Here is a 21,932-nt window from a genome sequence, read left to right on the forward strand (position 1 = left end):
ACTAACCATGACTTAATCCTTCTCCAACTCTCCTCCTACTCCCAGGAGATCACATCCAGAGAACATGGAGCCCTTCATCTTGAACCTGGACCAGGACTCAAAAATTGAAGGAGGGGATTCAGAGCTGAAGTGCTTCTGTCCACAACCTTCAAGTGAGTCAGCACATGAATGATGACATCAGGCATGAGTGTGCAGGGGAGTAAAAATACAATAGGACACCCAAAATCTGTCTTTGGGAAAGGTTGATTTCACAGGAGAGTGTCTATAGACTGGGTGGAGGTTGCATATCAAGAAGCTATTTACATGTGAATCTCCTTCATGGCCTGTACCAGGAAGGCCTAATCTCCTTATCTCCTTGTAATGGAGAAGGTAGAACTTAATCTGCACACTTCTCTCTACTGTGCTTTTCTTTTTTCTTTTAGAGGTTTATTTATTTATACATACAAGAACTGGGGTGTAGGCCAAAGGTGTGGAGGGAGGGTGAGAGAATTCACCAGAGACAGAGTGGGGAGCAGAACAAGTGGACTGACTGAAATACACTGCTGAGGGGAGCAGCAGGTGAGACAGGAGAGGTCTGCTGTGCCATGTGGGTCAGGCTGCAGATATCTTCATAGTGCTGACATTTAACCCCTTGAGCCAGGAACGCTCCTCTACGTGCTTTTCTTGAGTAACCTCCATAGCTGATCTTCTATTCCCCTCCCCCCATCTCTTTCTATCTTAATTATGTTATTTAAGATGGAGTCTGAAGTCATGAAGGCAAGTCACTCATCATATCCGGGTGTCTCCCGTGTGAATAGGAGTTGTACATGTTATTAACTTTCTTTTAGACTTTTTCTCTTGTCATTCACTCTGATGGTTGTTCTATTATTTGTCAGCCTAGCAGAATCCAGAGGGATTCTGAGGGCACAAAAGCCACGGCTGTTTTGCTTGTGCCTTGAAATTCTCATACACACTTTCTGTCGGGGCTTCGGTCAGGGATTATACAAACAGGGGAATTCTAGGAAATGTAGTTCTCTAAGAGGACACAACACAAGTTCATCCCAAAAGAGATGTTCAACATTTCATAAATCAGACATTTAAAATGCAATAATTTCTTTTGTTCAACAGCAATGGTCTTCATCCATTTGCTTTAGTTTTCTACCATTGCGTAATTTGTTGGTGCTTACCATCTTTCCAAACTGCTTCTATGAAATCACAAACCAAGACATGCCACTATGGGTCTTCCCTGGTGGCACAAGGGTTAAGATGCAACCTATGAAGTTATCTGCAGCCACTGCAGCACGAGTTCAATTCCCAACCAGCTAGGGAGCAACCCACATGGCACGGCAGACCTCTCTTGACTCTCCCACTGCTCCCCTCAGCAGTGTACTTTGGTCAATCTGCCTGTTCTGTTCCCCATTCTTTCTCTGGTGAATCCTCTCACCCCCCCCAACCCCCCACACACACCTCTGGCCTGTACCCCAGCTCTTGTATGCATAAATAAATAAATCTTTAAAAAAAAGATATGTCACTGCATGTCTTCCAACTAATATAATACTCATGTCTCTATGACACCAATTATCACTTTTATCGAAGTAATTATATTTTTTGTAAAATGCCTTTATGAAGTATTCTGCTTATAACTAACTTTCCAGATTTAAACTGTAATTGTGCATAATAGGGTAGGATGAAATATGCTTCTCTGTATGTGTACATACATGTATTGATGATGATATGCTACCTAAGTGTGTGAGCAATTCAAGAATTGTTCTTAATTATTCCTGCAACTGGCACTCAAGATTTTTTCTTCAAGAGAGTTCAGAGATTGCACTAAAATGAGCATGTTTGGAGATTATTGCTAGCTATGATTGAAAAGGACAGAACATCACTTATCAACTCCTTGTTGGAGGAATAAAAATGTATTTCTTGAATCTCTACATCCAACCAGACCACCTTACTTAGCACAAAGAACAGATTACCCAAACCATAAACTGGAAGAGATGGGAAAGGAATAGAATAAAGAATAATAGTGAGGATATAATGGAAGTAGCAATTGTAGAGAATATTGAGATTAAAAAAAAAAAAAAAGGTAGAATGGATTTAATTCACCCCAATGAACTGAAGCTATTATTCATTGACAATTATTTGACTATCTTCTCTACACTAAAGTCCTCTCCCAAGTCAAATGTTATAACATGAAATGTCAATTAATGATCAATCTGCCACTACAGATATCCATAGAGTAGTTTGTAGTTTGAGTATAAAATACCACTGGGGTTTCTCCTAATATGTAAGTTTTTGGAAATAAAACCTAATTAAGGAGTTAATTTATGTGCTCCAAAAGCTCATATTGTTCTCTTAGATTTCTATTTATAGTTTCTATATTTATGACTTTTCTCAAAATTGTGTTTATTTTTCAGAAAATAAATGAAAGGTGTTGACATCTGGCACTATTCTAACCAGGCCTACTGTCAGATAGAATAGTTACAATAAATGACTTGGAGGTGCTTGTCAATTTTATTTAAACCTGCTATTTGAACAACATGTCAAAATTCAAGATTGTCACTATCCTTTTGCAAATTTGAAAGATAATTGTTCAAAGTATTTAAGAAGTTAGGCTTTTTATAAATGTTAATATAAAGCTTCCCACTTTTAAACAAAAAAAGAAAATAATTCTCCAATTACTTGTGACAAATGATAAGAGAGTACTTAGAAAAGAAAATTGATTCCCAAAGGTTAGAATGACTTTGCTAAGAATAAGACATGCGATGTATCATTTTCTTTCTGGATAAATTTGCTCTTAGACTATCACTTTAGGAAAATGTGATGATTTAACTAAACTTTGGAAAACTATTTTTAACCAGGTGGAAAAACATAGGCAGGGGTATTATTTAATTTACTGCAGAAAGACCTGCATGTGTAATGTGTGCAAAGACTATTGATTATTGTTTTAAAGCCATCCTGGAGAAAAGGCATTTATCAGAGTGCAACAGAACCAAATAGTTTTTTTAGTAAATCCAATCAATATTTATTCCAGTGATTTGATAAAGATGCAAAAGGTGGTTATTAAACTTGGAGATAAATAATACTCAGCAATAGAACTGATGCATTATTGCATTATTTGAAATTAAATAATATTTATAATACCCCGAATGAGATGGGTTAAAGAAATCAGTTGAATATCACAGTGGTTACTAGAAATTCAGCAGTTAGCATTGAGAGAGAGCGAGAGAGAGAGAGAGAGAGAGAGAGAGAGAGAGAAAGAAAGAGAGAGAGAGAGAGAGAGAGAGAGGGGCTGGATTAAATATATTGAAAGTGAAGAAGAAAAATTGATTAAAAAAATTAGGCTCAAAGTAGTCCAAAATTGCAATAAAAATTTAGTCTGAACAAACAAATATTTCTCATCTGTCACTCTGTCTATCTACTGTATCATCTAGCTGAATAATTCTTCTTCTTTGAATATAATTATTTTCCTTTTTCCAGGGGAAGCATTTTAAAAATATTTTTAATGGCCTTCTGTGGAACTTGCCCTCTTGGAATATCTTTTAAAGATAATGTTCAGGAGGCTATCTTTGAAGTTACCAGCCAAATTAAATTTGAAAGAATAATTTATTTAAAAATAAAATCCTGTACCCCTTTGTTTTTAAACTGTTTTGACCTCTGAATAAGCCTATTAAATGCAGTCCCTGAATTTCAGAAGTGGAATTTAGATATATTCATCTATTACCTTCACTGCATCATATATACATATGAATATATTGCATATGTCTTAATTCCTATATTCCAACCAACTGTAGTGCTTACTTGGGTGTCTCTTTTCCATGATCTCCCTACAAGCCTTATGCTGACAGAGTCAGTGCCATCTATTCAACTCAAAAAATAATTAGGGAATGAATGAATAAAAATTCTAATAAAATAAGAGTCAAAGCATAGCTTTCTTCCAACTCTCCTAGCTGAACATACTTCCCTTGTAACTAACCATTTTCTCTGGCAACAATTTTATTCCAATTATTCCCAGGACATAAGCCATGAGAGCAGTTTGGGAGGGCATTTAAATGACTTTGAGTGCCCCCAAGTGATGTCAATGTTGCAATATTGGCAGGTTTCAAAAAAGATTTTTATCCTTAAACTTTACTTGGTAGGATAAATAAATGCTATCAACAAACATTGTGTTAATTCAGCTTACAATGAATACAGTAGTAATTTGGTCAATAAATTTCTGATTTTTATTGGTAATGCCATTTTAAACAGGGCATAAAATGCAGCTAAATAATAACTTCAGGCAGAGAGGAGAAATTGATCAACAATGTCAAAAAATGGAAAAGATTAAAATGTGACATAAAATAAGAACTTGAACAAAGCAGCAATAATCCTGAAATTAGCATAAAAACATACAATTTCATTATTTTGATGAAATTCTGCTTATATTGATGTACAGCATTTTAGAGTAATATGATGATAAATACATCTTGAAATAATCCACAGTTAATAAGTATCTATAGAGGCTGGGAATGTTTTATATGTTAGCGAATCAATTACAAAGTATCACATTACTGGCACTTAGCCTATATTTATTTATTTGAGTTTGGGGACTGAATTAATTTTTCTGTATCTCAGTTTTTACATAGTGAAAAACAGTGCATATGATGAAACAGGTTAATTTGGTCTTCATTAATTTCATCACATTTCTATCTACTTTATTATTCCTTTAAATACTCAATTATTGACTTTGTAGATCCTCTTCTGTCTTTGTTTTGAATTTAATTAAGATAAACTCAGGAATTTTAACCTTTTTCTCCTACTATTAGATATGTATAGTCTCAGATGCATTTTTCAAATATTTAACTTTGACATTCAAAATTATATACTTTATCTTATTCTTTTGTTGACATGAGAATATAATGTTACACATTTCCCTGTATTTAACATAATCTGTATATAACACAACTTTTTAATAGTAGCTCCTTTATACCGTAGTATATTTTTATCCCCCTTATGATTTCTTCTTTGAGCCGTCAATAGTTTGAGTTTTCAGTTTCCATATAAAAGAATTGCATTCTTTTAGTATTAATTTTTTACTTAATTGAACTGAGCTCAGAGAAATAGTCTGTATAATACATGATCTGAATATTTTGAAACATTGTCTATTAACAATTTAATAAACATTTATATACCAATTATTATATGCCAGGAAGTGTTCCAAATGACTTGCATATTTTGATGCCTTTAATCATTTTCAGAACTATGAGAATATGATCCCACATGGATGTCACATTTTATAGTGCAGAATGCTAAAAGTGAGATGAAATTGTGGAGATGAGTGGTTTTAAAATAACACATAACAGTTCAAGGCTGAATTCTAATAGTTCTCCTCAGCCTTTCCACTGTTTATAAAAATTATAAAACTCTGCAGTGTCTTCTTATATAAAGATGGAGCAGAAATGTATGCAAAACAGGTATCTCATGCTGAGAAAATATCCATCTTGACTATGCTAATTTTCCCCATCACTAAGAATGGACGAGTGCACCATAAATCAAAATCAGCGTCATCTCATGTGGAAGGGAACGTACTCCAGTAAAATTGATGTGGAACTGAACACTTTGTTATAAAGAAAGCAGCAAAAACAATGCTAAACCTTGAGATAGAAAAAAAAAACCCACAAAATAATATAAAACAACAAAAGAATTCAAGGCCAAGATTAACATCCATTTTAATATTCACTTACTATCGCAAACATCTTTTTCTCCAACCCGCAGTTTCTCGCTGCTGCCTCCTATTGGCTGAACTCTACTTGAACCAAAAGACCAGAAATTTAGAAACAGAAGTTTTGCAGGTTTCAAAATGTAAAATTACTGTCCTAATTATCACATATGGGTATTTTCTAAAATTAATTGTAAGCCTGTGAGAAATATTAGAATTACATTTTTTTAGCAAATGGAAGACAGAGTTATGCATATTTCAGGTAGTTGATATGCAGCTGGAAAATGGGATTAAAAACTAACCCTCTACTTTTGTGACTTCCGAACAACTTTTCTCTGCTTTTTTGGTGATGTAATATTGCATTTTAACATTATATAACTTGTGTTGTGCATCATTACATCTGTATATAGCAAACTATGTTCACCACTGAATTCCAGTTCTATCCTTCCCTATACAGTTTAACTCTTACCTGATTTACCCACCTTCCTCTCCCTTTGCTTCTTGTAAAAACTAATTTGATCTTGTAGGTTAAAGGTTTATTTTTATTCCACTGAATTCATTCACTTATTTTTTCTATATATCACATAGGTTGAAATTATACAGTGTTAGTCTATCTCTCCACCTGACTTGTTTTACTAAACATGATAGCTTCTATGTTCTTCCATGTTGTTGCAAATGGGCACGATTTCATCTTTTTTTGATAACTGAGTAGTAATTCATTGTGTATATATACTGCATTTTAATCCAATTGTCTCTGGAGACAGGTTTTTTCCAATGCTGCAATGAACATGGGGTGCACTTATTTTCAAATTGAGTTTTCTTTCTATTCTTTGGTTCAGTATTCAGAAGTGGATACCTGAACTGCATAGAATTTCTATTTTTAATTTTTTTGAGGAGTATTTTCCATAATTGCTACACTGACTTATGTAACCACACCAGTGTACACAGTTTTCCTTCTTTCCACATGATCAATTTTCTTTATCCTTACAGACTTTCCCCTTGAATTAATTAATATGATCATTTATTTAATTGAAGTGACTTTGCATTATGACTTGTTTCATAGGTGCATCATTTAAAGTCAACATCTATGTATATTACTTTAAGGTCACTATTAAAAATCTAATTCCATCCTTCACTATATGATTGTCCCATCTTCCTGATTTACCTACTTCCCCTTCTGCTAATCATAAATTGATGAATGATTTTTTTAAAGATTTATTCATTTTATACAAGAACTGGGTACAGGCCAGATGTGTGGAGGGTGAAAGGATTCACCAGAGACAGAGCAGGGAACAGAACAGACAGGCCAACTGAAATACACTGCTGAGGGGAGCAGCAGGCGAGACAGGAGAGGTCTGCTGCACCATGTGGGTATCTCCCTGGCTAGCCAGGATCGAACCCATGCTGCAGAGGCTGCAGACAGCTTCACAGCACTGTATTCAAGAGCCTGTGCCACCAGGGCTGCCCAATGACTGATATTTTTTATCTCAGTGTTACTGTACTGAGAACACAAGGAAAAAATTGTTATTTTGCAGTTCACAACCTCTTCATTTTATTCTTTTGAATCATGATCAAATTAGGAATATAAAAACAACACAAATAACAGTAAAAAATATACCTCTCTTTTGCTTAAATGGTAAGTTCCGTGAAGGCAGAAATATTTATATTGTACTTAGTATCTTTATTTGTTTAATGAATTTGTATCAGTGATGATTTTTTTTTTTTACCAAATAGAACCCACATCAGAGTTCCCTTCAGAATATAGCTGTTCTGAGTAAAATTTAAAAGAAAATGTTTATAGAGAAGTGGTTTCTTGAAATGTCTGTTTAGTTGATAGTGGCCGCAGAGACCAAAGAACATTGTATTATTTTATTCAATTTGTCATGCATTCTATTGCCTCCAGTATAATTTAATTTTAACTTAGCAAAATATTGCTCCAGGCACTATCAACAATGGTTGCATATAAATCTTTACTATCACTCTGTGATAACTGGGGAGATTTCCTTTATTTTTTAATAGACTAAGTGGTACATTTACTTCCAAGATATAATATCATCAAAACCTGATGTTTTATTTTATATCTATGACCTAGTTCCATCACCTTCAGAAGGTACTCCTCAAAACTAATTGATCTTTTCTGACATGATTTTTTTTAAATTTATTTATTGATGCATACAAGAACTGGGGAACAGGCCAGAGTTGTGGGGGGTGATTTTTGATCACGAGTATACAGATACATCATCTAAACAGGCTATATTCAACTATATGAAATGTTTTTAAAAGTGTAGTATATTATTATTCTGCTATAAACTGCAGAGATTATTTAGCATGTTCCTACTACTGTGTTTCCCCAATGGATTTTTACTTATGTAAATCTACTTGCATGTGAAACTGATCTAAGTTTCAAAATCATTGATTGGGAAGGGTGTAGAAAGTCATTGACCTTTCCTTTTCTTTTATTTTTTAAGGCTTAACATAAATATTTCCTTACAGGATACTGCCTTTTAAATGAGCTATTCGACTGTTAGCCAGTCATCATTTTAATCAGTTAAAGATTAAGAAAGGACAAGGCCAAAAAAAAATTGGCAGGCAACTATAAATCAGAGACATTCTGGGGGAGAGGAATCAGAATAGGGGTGGGAAGATCACAGGGACTATGGCAATGGTGCAGGGGTAAATTGGTGGTGGGAATTCTATGGTGACTACACCTGAGAGGAGAAAGTAAATATTGTACACAAATTAACAATGATGTGCATATATATATATATATATATATATATATATTTATATAAAACTTAAAGAAAAGAAAGAAATGCCAAGTCAATTGCTGAGTGTTTGTGCTGACAGATTACATTAGGAGGGCCACAGTTTTGTAGGGTCATTTCCATTTTCCTCTCCAACCCCATGCAGCCTATCTCAGCATTGACTGACCATCCATTCCCTTACCCTCCAACTTTGTCTGCTTACCTCAAGTCATACCAGTCTGCAGTTTACATTAATCCTATTTCTTCATGTCCGGAATATCACAATATAATTTGACTTCCTCTATTCTTTCTCTCTTTGTCCTGAATTTAATCTATGCTTTTTCCTATACCCACATTTTTTTCTTTTCCTCACAAAATCTTCACTGGATCTTTAGAGCCAGGTGGAATGTTAAATACATCAATCTTGAATCTGTGACCCTAGAAAAATAGCATTTCAATCTTACCTTATGCATTCTCTTACTTCGAGTATGGTATACTTTGTTGTAACTATGCTACTTTATACATAAAATTTCATTGCGTTTTTTCATTGCTATTCTTGATCACACCATTACCCTTTAATGTAAAACTGCTTTTCCCCCACGTTTCCTCTTTAAATTCTATCCTACCCTTCAAGCTCTAGCTAGTTTAAGTCTTCTTATTCCAAATATCCATTTTAAGCACTTCAGGCAAAAGTGTTATTGTTTCTACTGCAAATGTCTGTGTAATTCAACATTTGTCTACACTTATGAATGTATTACCCACCAGCCCATAGAGCGGTGGATGTTTAAATTCCTGGATTGATTTTAGAGACCTATTCATATAACCCTGGTTCTTAGAAAGACGGCTTCCTGATATTGAATATATATTTGATGAATGAAGATGCTATTTGCCTAACAAAAAAGTGGGAATAATAGGAAAATTATTCACAAGAAGTTGATTCATGTCCCACAAATTCAAGTACCACAAATACTTGGTTTTCATCCGAGATGGAGTCTCATTCCTTATTTTATATTATGCTTTAGTGATATTCTAGTTTGACATTTATTGAGCATAGAAATTGCTCAAGACCCTGCATGCAACACATAGGCCTGGATTTATTCAACATATCTCAAACTATTCAAATAAAAATAGGGCCAAATGGATATAAATGACTCAGATCAAAGTGATATCTAAATTATCAACCCCTTTCATTCTCTTTTATTATTTTTCTCTAGATTTGATCATTTCTCATGTCTGGACAATTACTAGGCATTGAACTAGATTCACTAAAACTTTTGACCTCCATGCCTATCTTTACCAAATTTCATCTGTATAAAATATTTTCATTGATTCATGCTCTATTTTAAAAGCATTAAATAATTTTCAATAACTAAATATGACTAATTGTAAATAGCTTATCAAATTTTATGGCATTGTCATTCCATATACTTTTCTACCCATACATGTTTTTCTCTAGTACTTTTAGAATATGATTCCCACTCCACCAGTATGATTCCTAACACCACCAGTATTGTTAGCTCCATACCCCAACACTCCATGGTATATCCAACTACAATAATCCATTAATCTTCCATATGCTCAACACTTCTTTTGTTTTCTCATATACCCTTATTACCTAAAGAGACTCAAATCTATCCCACCTTAAGGAAACACACTGAGAAAGCAAACAAGAAGTTTCTGGAACATCTTCTCCTTTTAGCTTCCCAGGTTGTTTTTCTTCCCATCACAGCCATGTTCAATTAAGGATCTTTGTTACAAGTGACAAATAATCAAATAATCAAATAATCTTATAATAAATCAAATAATCTTACACAAAAAATCATTTCATGTACTCTCCAAAAAGAGACAGATCCTATTTCAAGCTTGATATAAAAGTCCACTGCTCAAGCTTCTTTCCTTTCCACAGTTTCTCACATAACAGCAATATTTTTATAAGGACTATACAGCTCATGTCTTTCAACACCATGACTTTGGGACAGACAATATATATTGTCAATATATATTCCTGCATAAATAAATCACACCAATTGGCCTTGGACTGCCACTTTCCCATTCTTGAATCAGTTGCTTAGCTCTACATATGGGAAATGCTTACAGACTATAGCTGGAGAAAAACCCTAGAACTGGACAGGAAAAAACATTGGTGAGAATGTAAGAGACAAATTCCACTAAGAAAACACTGCTGTAGATCAAATAATAGAGTATAAATATCGTGGAGGCAAAGAACAAATCCACACTATTTGTTCTTGACCATGTTGGCTATATTGCTCCCTTTCCTGCTCGTTTGCACCTAAATATAAATGCAATCTAGTTGTTTTGTTTTTAAAGATTATTTATACATACAAGAACTGGGGTGCAGGCCAGAGGTATGGGGGATGAGAGGATTCAACAGAGAGAGTAGGTAGATCCACTCCCTACTGGGGAGCAGACCAGGTAGATCCACTGAAATACACTGCTGAGGGGAGCAGTGGGTGAGACAGCAGAGGTCTGCTGAGCGATGTGTGTTGCAACATGGCCAGGGATCAAACTCATGTTGCAATGGCTGGGGATAGCTTGATAGAGCTGTCTGGAACCCCTGTGCCACCAAGGAGACCCTGCTCTCTAGTTTTTAATGGCATTGATGGCTTGAAATTCCTCAAAACCCACATTTGACTATTTATTTAGCAATTGTTCAGAGCATTCAGTCCCCCAGTATTCATATACTGTTAATTGGTACTTTAAATACATTTATGAATAAAGTGGACAAAGGTCTTTGTCCTAATGGACCTGGCATGTGAGTGGAGGAGATAGAAACCAACACTAAACATTTTAAATTCAAGAAATTACAAAGTATAGAGGATTTAAATAATAAAGCCCACTGAGAAAAAGACATTTTAACAAGGGCTGGGAGGCAGTGAGGAAATTTGTCATATGATTTATGTGGATGTGTAGGACTCCAGGTCATGAGAAGAGTCAGAACCAAGGACCCAGGGAACAGTACTTGTGGAGTAGGAAACCAAGAACAGAGAGTCAGGTATAATTGGAGTGAAGTTGCTTCAATAGAGTGTAGAAGATTGGGTCAAAATTCAGGTCTGGGGGAGGGACATCCAATGATCTGTGGTGGAGGTTATTGGTATTTTGGTGGTGGGTGTAGTTTGCCAACATACATTTGAAAAGATGTGAGCCTAAACTCCTAAACTCCTGAAGCCTAAACTCCTGTGCAGTGTTGTAAATACATGCTATATGAAAAAAAAATCAGGTACAGGAATAATCAGAATGAAGGCCATTACAAGGGGTATGAATTTTATTTGGTCATATGGACAGGCATTTGAATATGCATTTAAAATTTAGGCTTTAGGGCCTTCCTGGTGGCACAGGGGTTAAAGACAGTGCTATCAAGCTATTGCCAGCCACTGCAGCACAAGTTTGATCCCTGGCTAGCCAGGGAGTTAAACCACATGGCACGGCAGACCTCTCCTGTCTCATCCGCTGCTCCCCTCAGCAGTGTATTTTAGTAGATCCACCTGTTCTGCTCCCCACTCTGTCTCTGGTGAATCCTCTCACCCCCTACACCTCTGGCTTACATCCCAGTTCTTGTATGCATATATAAATAAATAAATCTTAAAAAAAAAGGTTTAGGCTTTACTTCCCCAATTATTTATCAAAAAATTGTTTTGCCATTTCAATATGCCAGTCACCCAAGCAGGTGTTAATCCAAAGTAAAGGAAGATTGGTGCATAATCGTTCCATGCAGGTTCTTTTCTGCTCCTTCACTGATAAAACTGTTACCCAGCCTTTGCAACTCAATTTAAAGAATTATGAAAATCTTCTCAAAATAATCTAATTTCCAGGAAGAGAGAAAATAGCAGGAGACTAGATTTTTATGCCAGGAAAAGTCAATTAAGAACACAAAATAAAGGTATTCATAGAAAGGAAATATAATGTAAGTTTATGGAAACCTTATACCTTAAGACACAGTTTAGCATATTGAGTGAGACGTTTAGAAGGGAATTACGAGTATTCAGAGATTTGGGAATGATGATAATTTTAGTTTTTGCATTTTGCATAGTGAACTGCATGAAAATTAAGAAATACAGTTATTCAAAAAAAGCAACACTGTCTATGTGCTAGGGAATGTCATTGAAATTTCACCTATACCCTCCAGTCTAAAATTGCAAACTTTATAAAATTGTACTCATGTTGCAAGGCAATAAAATACCCTGAAGTAATATTATGCTGCTTATTTCATCTTCTATAATCAGATATCTTACCCTTTTAAAATTTTCTTGCTTTGATTATTTCTCAAATGTTATAATTTCTTTGTGCTCCCTTGGCAAGTTTCATAAACTATAAAGCACATAATAAACAGAGGCCAAAAAAAAATCTTGTTGTCTATAGCACAGTGAGTAAGCAGTATGCTCATTAATATAAATCATTCTTAAAACATTAATGCAGCCTGCTTTTAACCTCTCCACTGAATTAAGAATGCAGGCAGTACCTATTAGTAAAGATTTTTAAATCTCTGAAATATGATAATTGCCCCCTTGTTAAATATGTCCACCTTAATAAAAAAGTTAATATTTTCATGGATATATAGATTTTAATAAATGAAAGTGCATCACAGTCATTTTAATTTTATAACTGTTTCTCAAAGTGTCTTATTAATATTTGCATTAAAATGGGTTACTATATTAAAAGCCAGTCTTTGTTATGTATTTTATATATATATTATATATATATATATATATATATATATATATATATATATATATATATATGTATGTACGTGTCTTTCAAGGTGTGCCTTAGGGAGAATGTTTGGGAAAAAGCCTTGATAGAATTACATTTACAAAGTTTTTCATGATGATAAATTTTGATGTCATATTTCAAAAAGTGTGCAGATATTGTCAAAACATTAATGAGGTAATTTGCAATCATATAAGTAACATTAAGCAGAAATATGAATCAGGGAAATGATTCAACATTTATGTCTATATAGCACATTTGAATTGTTGGAATAAATCACTAGATTTCACTTGACAATCATGTATTTAAACAACTATTTGTTTGAGGAAAATGAATGAATGCTTCTGTGAGTTTTAATAAAGATATGAAATTTGCTAACAGATTATAATAAGAAAAAAGTGAATGGGATTTTAAAACGATATCATTTTTGATAGCTGAGAAATCTTTGCATATAAAAACTTTAAAAATATTGAAGTCAACTAGAACACAAATATATTTTTCCTGTTTTTTATTTTTATTTATTTTATTTTGTTATTATTATTTTTACTTTTACATCATTGTTCATTTTTAAACAATATTAGCTTCCTCCCACCCCCTCAGGTGTAGTCCCCATAAAGTTTCCTTCCCCAATGCACCTGTGCACCATCACCTCAGTATCCTGCCTCCTCCCTCCCTCCCTCTGATCCCTCTCCCTCCTCATCCCCTGCAGTATGTTTCTGATTTATAATTTGTCTGGTTTTGCTTTGTTGTTTTGTACTGTTATTTTGTACTGTTGTTTTGTACTGTTATTATTTTTTTACACTGATGTCTTATAAGTGAAACCATCTGATATTTTTCTTTTTCCTTCTGGCTTATTTCACTGAGCATATTTCCTTCTAGCTCCATCCATGTTGCTGTGAATGGCATGAGTTCATCTTTTTTGATTGCTGAATAATATTCCATTGTGTATATATACCACATCTTCTTGATTCAGTCATCTATTTTTGGGCATTTGGGTTGTTTCCAGGTTTTACCTATTGTAAATAGTGCTGCAATAAACATAGGGGTACAGGTGTTCTTTGAATCAATGTTTTTGTGCCCTTGGGTAGATCCCCAGGAATGGAATTGTCGGTGGTATGGTAGCTCCATTTTTAGTAGACTGAGGAACCTCCAGACAGCTTTCCATAATGGTTGGACCAGTTTGCACTCCCACCAGCAATGCAGGAGAGTTCCTTTTTCACCACATCCTCGCCACCTTTTTCACCACATCCTCGACAGCATAAGGGATGTTAACATTTTTTCATATGTCTGTTGGCCATTTGCATTTCCTCTTTGGAGAAATGTCTTTTGAGTTCTTTTGACCATTTCTTGACTGGATTGTTTATTTTGTTTTTGTTGAGCTGTGTGAGTTCTATGTATATCTTTGTGATTAGTCCTTTATCAGTTGTATGGAGTGCGAAGATTTTTTCCCAATCAGTGGGGTGTCTCTCTGTTTTGGTTAATGTCTCTTGCTGTGCAGAAGCTTATCAGTTTGATGTAATCCCAGGTGTTTATCTTTTCCTTGACGTTCTTTGCTTTGGGTGATGGCACAGGTGGTTGAGCGCAGCGCTGTGAAGCTGTCCGCAGTCTCTGCAGTGCCAGTTTGATCCCCACCAGCCTCGGAGCAACCCACATGGCACAGCAGATCTCTCCTGTCTTGCCTGCTGCTCCCCTCAGCAGTTTATTTCATCAGTCTACCTGTTCTATTCCCTGCTCTGTCTCTTGTGAATCCTCTCACCCTCCCGTGCATCTGGCATGTACTCTGGTTCTTGTATAAATAAAATAAATCTTAAAAAAAAAAAAAGGAAAGGCCTTCAGTTTTCACTATTGAGAATAATGTTGGCGGTATGTTTGTCATATATGGCTTTTATCATGTAAAGGTATGTTCCTTCTATCCCTAGAATTTCAATGGCCTTCATTATAAATGGATATTGGACTTTATTGAATGCTTTCTCAGCATCTATTGATATGATCATATGGTTTTTCTTTTTCTTTTTGTTGATATGTTGGATTATACTGATTGATTTTCATATGTTGAGCCATCCTTGTATGCTTCGGATGACTCCCACTTGATCATGGTGTATTATCCCTTTGATGCATTGTTGGATTCTGTAGGCAATGATTTTGTTGAGGATTTCTCATCAGTGTTCATTAGGGAGATTGGCCCGTAATTTTCTTTCTTTCTTTTTTTTTTTGTGCTATCTTTGTTTGGTTTTGGTATTAGTATAATGTTGGCTTTGTAGAACATATTTGGTAGTATTCCTTCTTTTTCAATTTTTTGAAAGAGTTTGTGTAGGATAGGCACTAATTCACTGCTGAACGTTTGGTAGAATTCATTTGTGAAGCCATGTGGACCTGGGTTTTTGTTTTGGGGGAGTGCTTCGATTACTGCCTCAATTTTGCTGCTTGTAATTGGTCAGTGTAGGTGTTCTATTTCTTCTTTGTCCAGCTTTGGATGATTTATCATTCTAGGAATTTGTCCATCTCTTCTAGGTTGTTGAATTTATTTGCATATAAGTGCTCATAGTAATCTCTGATTAGTCTTTTGATTTCTACTGAGTCTGTTGTGATTTCTCCTCTTTCATTTATAGTCCTAATTATATGTGTTTTCTCACATTTTTTCTTTGTGAGCCTGGCTAGAGGTTAACATAAATATATTTTGAAAATGAAATTATAGCTTTCCTTTTTGCAACTGTTTAAGTCTTGTGACTAGAAAAAAATCATTATGCATATGAAAATAGAAATATTTATGACCAATCAAAAATTTTGTTTTGTTCTTAATTGTATACATAAAACAAATTTCAAAGTCTGTATGTCTAGTCCCTCTACACGTTCCTGGGGATGGAACATAAACTTTTTTTTCTGAATTATTATATTTATAAATTTATCTTTGAAGATCACTTTGACTAGATCTTAAAAGCAAGTAGGTTTAAACAAAACAAATATTTATTTTAAGTCATATTAAATTATGTACCATTTTCCCTAGAGTATCTTAGATATGCTACTTATTGTTTTTGTATTTACAGTTTGCTATTGTAAAAAACTAATGTTTCTCTGACTTCTTCCATTTACGACTGACTTGGTGTAGATGATTAAGCTATTTATTGATTTCTGTTTAAAAATTAGTAGTTGTCGAGAATAGTGTTTTTCTCTTGGCATTACAGTAAATTTTCCCAAAATCTGGGGTTATCCTTAACCAATTACATTGCTTCAGAAATATTTAAAAATTTCAATTAATTTTTCTTATATTATGTTGATAGTATATTTCTGTTGATTCTAAACAGTTTCTTCAAAATAATTATATATGCATAATATGCATATTAAATTATTTTTAATTTAATATACATATACCTGCATATTAATTTAATAGGCATATAATTTAATATGTATATTAAATTATTTTAAATTTAATATGCATATACCTGCACATATGCATATAACATGCATAAACTTTATAGTATACTTATGTGTGCATACATTTTCTGGACAACATGCATATTATATGAATTATATACACACATATGAATGGATATGTCTATGCATTTCATATGCAGAATATATCCATTTCTATATAATATATATTATATTTTACAAATATTTATTTACCTATCTTTTAAGTTTAAAAGTATCATTTAATTATTGCTATAACTGTTAATTTATTGTTGCATTTAATTTTTTCCATATTTTTCCTTATTTAGTTTTTATAAGTCTCTGTGGTTAATAACTATTTTTCTCTTTGTAGTTGTCTTAGATAACTTTTTCCTTTCAAATTTTTCTTGTCTCTAATCATTTCATACAGAAGTTTTCTGGTTTCTATCATAGGCTATTTTTCACTACTTTTGGTTTATTTTTGATCATTTAAATTATTAAGTTGCAGTATATTATGCTTGGTGGGATGTTCCTTTCTGATTGGCTTCTGTGCTTCTTGGCATGGTTTTCTAGCTTTCTTTTCTTTTTCCATAAAATATCTAAAATGGGATTCAACCAGGATTCTTTTATTAGCCATTTAACGTACCATAAGACTTCTGAATACTTTTAACCTAATGTCATTAGCCTTCCCAAGATAACTTTTCTAATTACAAAAATGCTAAGGATGTTTTTGTTGTTATGCATTCATAAATATGTACTTACATATGTGCATACATATATATACATATGACATGTATACAATATACACAAAAATGTGTAATTAATTATGTGTCTGCTTTTACATCAGGTCACCATGGCAATCCGATTAGCTAAGGGACAAGTATATTACTTATATTCCTTATATTGTATATTTATGTTAATTTCTCATTAATTCACTAACATCTGATTTTCTTTCTCTGTTTTTCTTCTAGTTCCACAAGACAGGCAACAATGCATATTTTAGTAGAGGTTGGTTGCTTGTGAAATAGTTCCCAGAGACCAGAATTTGATTTCTGATGTGGGCAATTCAATGAATCATTTATTATATCATGCACAGGTGTTCATTAGGAAAGCATCATACTCTAGTGGAAAGAACAGCTATTCTCTCAAGATCATTCAAGTGCAAAATTGCATTAGGGACAATGATAAGGGATTAAGTGACCGTAAGTGCTGTCTTTATGCCTTATGTTATAAGCCATAGAAAAGACCCTTATAGTCCCCATGTTCCCAGCAATAATATATAGTCTTTTCAACATTGATCCTAGATGCTCAAAAGAGAATATTACATAACCAGGCTGATTCAATTTGAGCTCTCAATATGTCCCACATTTCTCTGTTTCTACTCATTTTCTTCAAATTTCCTAAGTTGCTATTTCAAAATTTCTCATGTCTGAAATCTCTAATCCTCTAGGTCAACCTTTACTCTTAGTATGCGACCTAATCTACTTCATAGAGAAAATGAAAATCCATGAGCCATTAATATAATTCTCAAATCTTTAAATCTATCATTGTTTCTTAGAGTTTGATATCTTTGTTTATTGACAAAATAGCATAATTTCTCTTTTTAGACACTACTTTGTTCCCCTTTTCTGAGTACATTTTTTTACCAGGTTTTGTGTTTAAACATATCTTCTCCCTTATTTTCTGCTTATTCTAAAATACATTGCAATCAGAGACACAAATTTACCAATCCACTGATGGAATTCTCTTTACTGTTACAAATGACTCCATGATATGAAATTGAATAGGCACATTCAACTCTTTCTCTTTGCTTGACTCTTAACAAATGCTTTATATGTCTGACAACTCTTTTCTCTTTACAGTATGACTGTTTTTCTTCTGTGACACACTTTTCCTTTCCCTTCTTTCCTTCCCTTTGCTTTGTTTTTTTATTTACTCATTTTTATTTTTATTCTTGGAACATACAAAAAGAGATCAAAGTGTGGCTTTTCTATGACATTAATGCTAAATAATTGGGGGACTTTTATAAGACTATCTTCAAACTTTAAATGAAAAGATGATTTGTAATTTCATAAGTGAAAATAACCAAAATGGATCATTTTTAGTGGCTCTTAACTGGTTATGCTGTTAAAAATAAGTCAGAGGAGAAATAACTAATCTTTTGCCTTGTGATGTGGGGACAAATCCTTAAGGACGTCTCCTCCCCGTGCACTGTTTTGTAGCTGAGTTCATAGCTACCACTGGCTTCATTGCTAGAGAAGAAAGAACATGGTATGCAATGTGTCTCACCCAGTCTCAGAACTTACACAGTAGAATTTGGACAATAGTTTCCGTATTTTCCTACCCATGGATATTCAAGGAATGGTACTCTGTGAGTTTCCTTTTGCAACTTATTTGTCTGTAGCTGTACTACAATAGGGTTTATTCTCCTGAGAAGACTTCTCCAACATTTTAAAAAACATCATAATAATGGTTTTATTTCATGGAAAACACATTTGAGCCAATTCCCCCCCACCTAAAATCTAGTGTTTTTGAGACTCCAAATACATGCTGTATATAACTTTCACTGCACTGCATAGTTTAATATTGAATGACACGTGTGATGTAAATATAAACTCTGTATGTTGGGAAATAATTTTAGGGATTAAAAAAAGAAACTTTAAAGAAATTATTAAGAACATATAGACCTAATAGGAGACCCAGTAAATTTTTTGGGCACAAATAAGTACTCAAGAAGTAAAAATATATTGATTATTTCCTGATACAACTTGCATTTTTCCCCCCATGAATAGTCTATGTTTTAATGAAAAGGGCCATATTTACGGCAGGCAACACTGTAATTCAAGATGTACTTTACACAATCTCAGTAGCCTTCTTAATTTTGTATAGGCTGTTTTGTGCAACTAAGTCCTTTCTTCATTTATTCACCAATCTTTATATTCTAATCTATTTGAATATTTTAATTTTATATACTGATAATATTACTTACAAAGTTCAGTATTTTAAGAATTAAGAATAAAATATTATCCACAAAAAATGATGCATAATTTTAAAGATCATTTTAAATATCCTGGCATTTTGTTCATTCTAATGAAGGTATTAACATAAAATCATTTGCCAGTCTTTTGGGTTTAGTATCCAAATTTTTTTTTAAGTAAAGAAATCATTCCTGGGCCTCCCCGGTGGCGCAGCGTTTGAGTGCTGGGTTGAGAAGCTGCCTGCAGCCTCTGCAGCGCTGGTTTGATCCCCGGCTGCTCCCCGGCCACCAGAGGAGGGTCCCACATGGCGCGCAGACCTCTCCTGACACCCACTGCTCCCCTCAGCAGTGTGCTTCAGTCTTTCTGCCTGCTCTGCTCCCCGCTCTGGCTCTGGTGAATTCTCTCACCCTCCTGCACTTCTGACTGTACCCAGTGCTTGTATAAATAAATAAATAAATCTTAAAAAAAAAAAAATCATTCCTTCTCTTAGTATGTACTATGTTTCTTTAGGTTTCAGAAAAGGATGTTTCTCAGTGTAATGAATGTTTACATTTTTAATATATAAATACTATGGTACTAAATTATCTAAATAATAACATTGAGCTGCCTGCATTTCAATCAGACTATCTTCTCTATACAAGCATAGAATGAAGGTAGTGAAATCTCAGGATTTTTCTGGAAGCTGACCTTTGAGTTATTTGAAAAATTTCCTCTTCTCATATATTTTAAAACATTATATTTCTCAAATTTAATTATAAATGTATCTTTTTATTGCTTCTGATGATACTCATTAATCTAAGTGACAATTATTTTTCAAGATCTTAAACTTCTTTTTCAAATAGCTTCCCTGTGACGTCTGAAGAACATTATTGTTGGCACTCAAAATCTATTGATTTATACATAACTAGCTTGTGATCTCATTATTTTTAAAAGAAATTGAGCAAATACCCACATTTTTATGTTTTTAATTCATGTATTAGTAGAGGGAATAAGTATTACTAACATCTTATCAATAGGAGAATGACAAATCTTTCCTGAAAAGGTGCTAACAACTAGTGGAGGATGACAAGTTTCAGTTTGGATTTTTTTTTTAATATTTTACTAGGATTTGTTTAATTTTTTTATTTATATTAAAAAATGCCACTGCCACATAAGCCAATTTCATAAATATTATGGTTCAAGTCAGATTACATTGAAAAAGAAACACAAAAAGAAAGAGAAAATCCAAATGAAGTAACAATATCAGGGGGATATTGTTCCTGGTTGGTCTCCCCTGAAAACAGCCCTATAAGGGCAGTGATTTTTTTATATGTCTTTTTTAAATTTATTTTATATAATTGTTACATCATTTTTCATTTTTGCACAATGTATACATTTTCATCTTGGTTATAGTCCCCATACAATTCTCACCCCCCTTATTTTGACCCTAATCCCTCCTCTCCTCTCCCTCCCCCCCCCATAATGTGTCTCTGGTTTATAGTTGCTTGTTAATTTTGATTTTTTTCTTTATTATAATTAGTCTTTTTCCTGGTCCCTTATTTACGTTTTCTAAATTCCTGCTATGAGTGAGACAATCCGGTATTTTTCTTTACACAATGGAATATTATTCAGCAATCAAAAAAGATAAACTCATGCAATTTGCAGCAACATGGATGGCGTTGGAAGGGACCATACTCAGTGAAATAAGCCAGAAAGAAAAAGGGCAGTGATTTTTGTCTGGACTCTATGTCCCTCATGTGTGGAACAATGCTCAACACGTAGCAGGTGCCCAATAAATATGAGTTGAGTGAATAACTAATGGCAATTAAGAAAGACACAGTCAAATGTCTGAATTTGGAGAAATCCTGAATGATTCTATATAACACTCTCAGCAGGGCCTGACACAGCACAAAATTAAAGAACATTCAGGCATATGGTAATTACTATAACTTGTTACGTAGAGGTGCAGGAAATAGGCATTTGGGTGAAATGGTGACCTGCAGAGTGTTCAAATTGGTCTGGACCTGGCAGGGGGCTGGAAAGGGCTTTTGCACCTACATACATTGCTTGACCTGTGACCTGTTTGCTTTGAGTTAATGTCCCAATCCAGGAGGCGCTGGGAGAGCGATGGACGCCATTTCTGTCAGAGACTGAGCACCGCAGAAGGAGAAAAGTGCTCTAAATCTGTGTAGGGTAAGGAAAAATGTCAGGCTTTTCTGCCCTCCCGCCATCAGGATAGATGATGGATCCTTGCGGTCCTGAATGCATGCCTGATGGCGGGCACCTGGAGTAGGGTGTTGGCATAGGTAGATGGGATTCACCTGGGCTGAGATTGGGCTTTTAAGGGCAACGTCACGGGGACGCCAGCAGAACCCAAAAGAGAAGCCGAGAAAGAAGTAGCAGAAGCTGAGAGAGAAACAGAGAGAAGGCCGGAGAGCC

Source organism: Talpa occidentalis, unplaced genomic scaffold, assembly GCF_014898055.3.
Source record: "Talpa occidentalis isolate TD23 unplaced genomic scaffold, MPIMG_talOcc4v2.1 talOcc4.8, whole genome shotgun sequence".
Classification (NCBI taxonomy): Eukaryota; Metazoa; Chordata; class Mammalia; order Eulipotyphla; family Talpidae; genus Talpa; species Talpa occidentalis.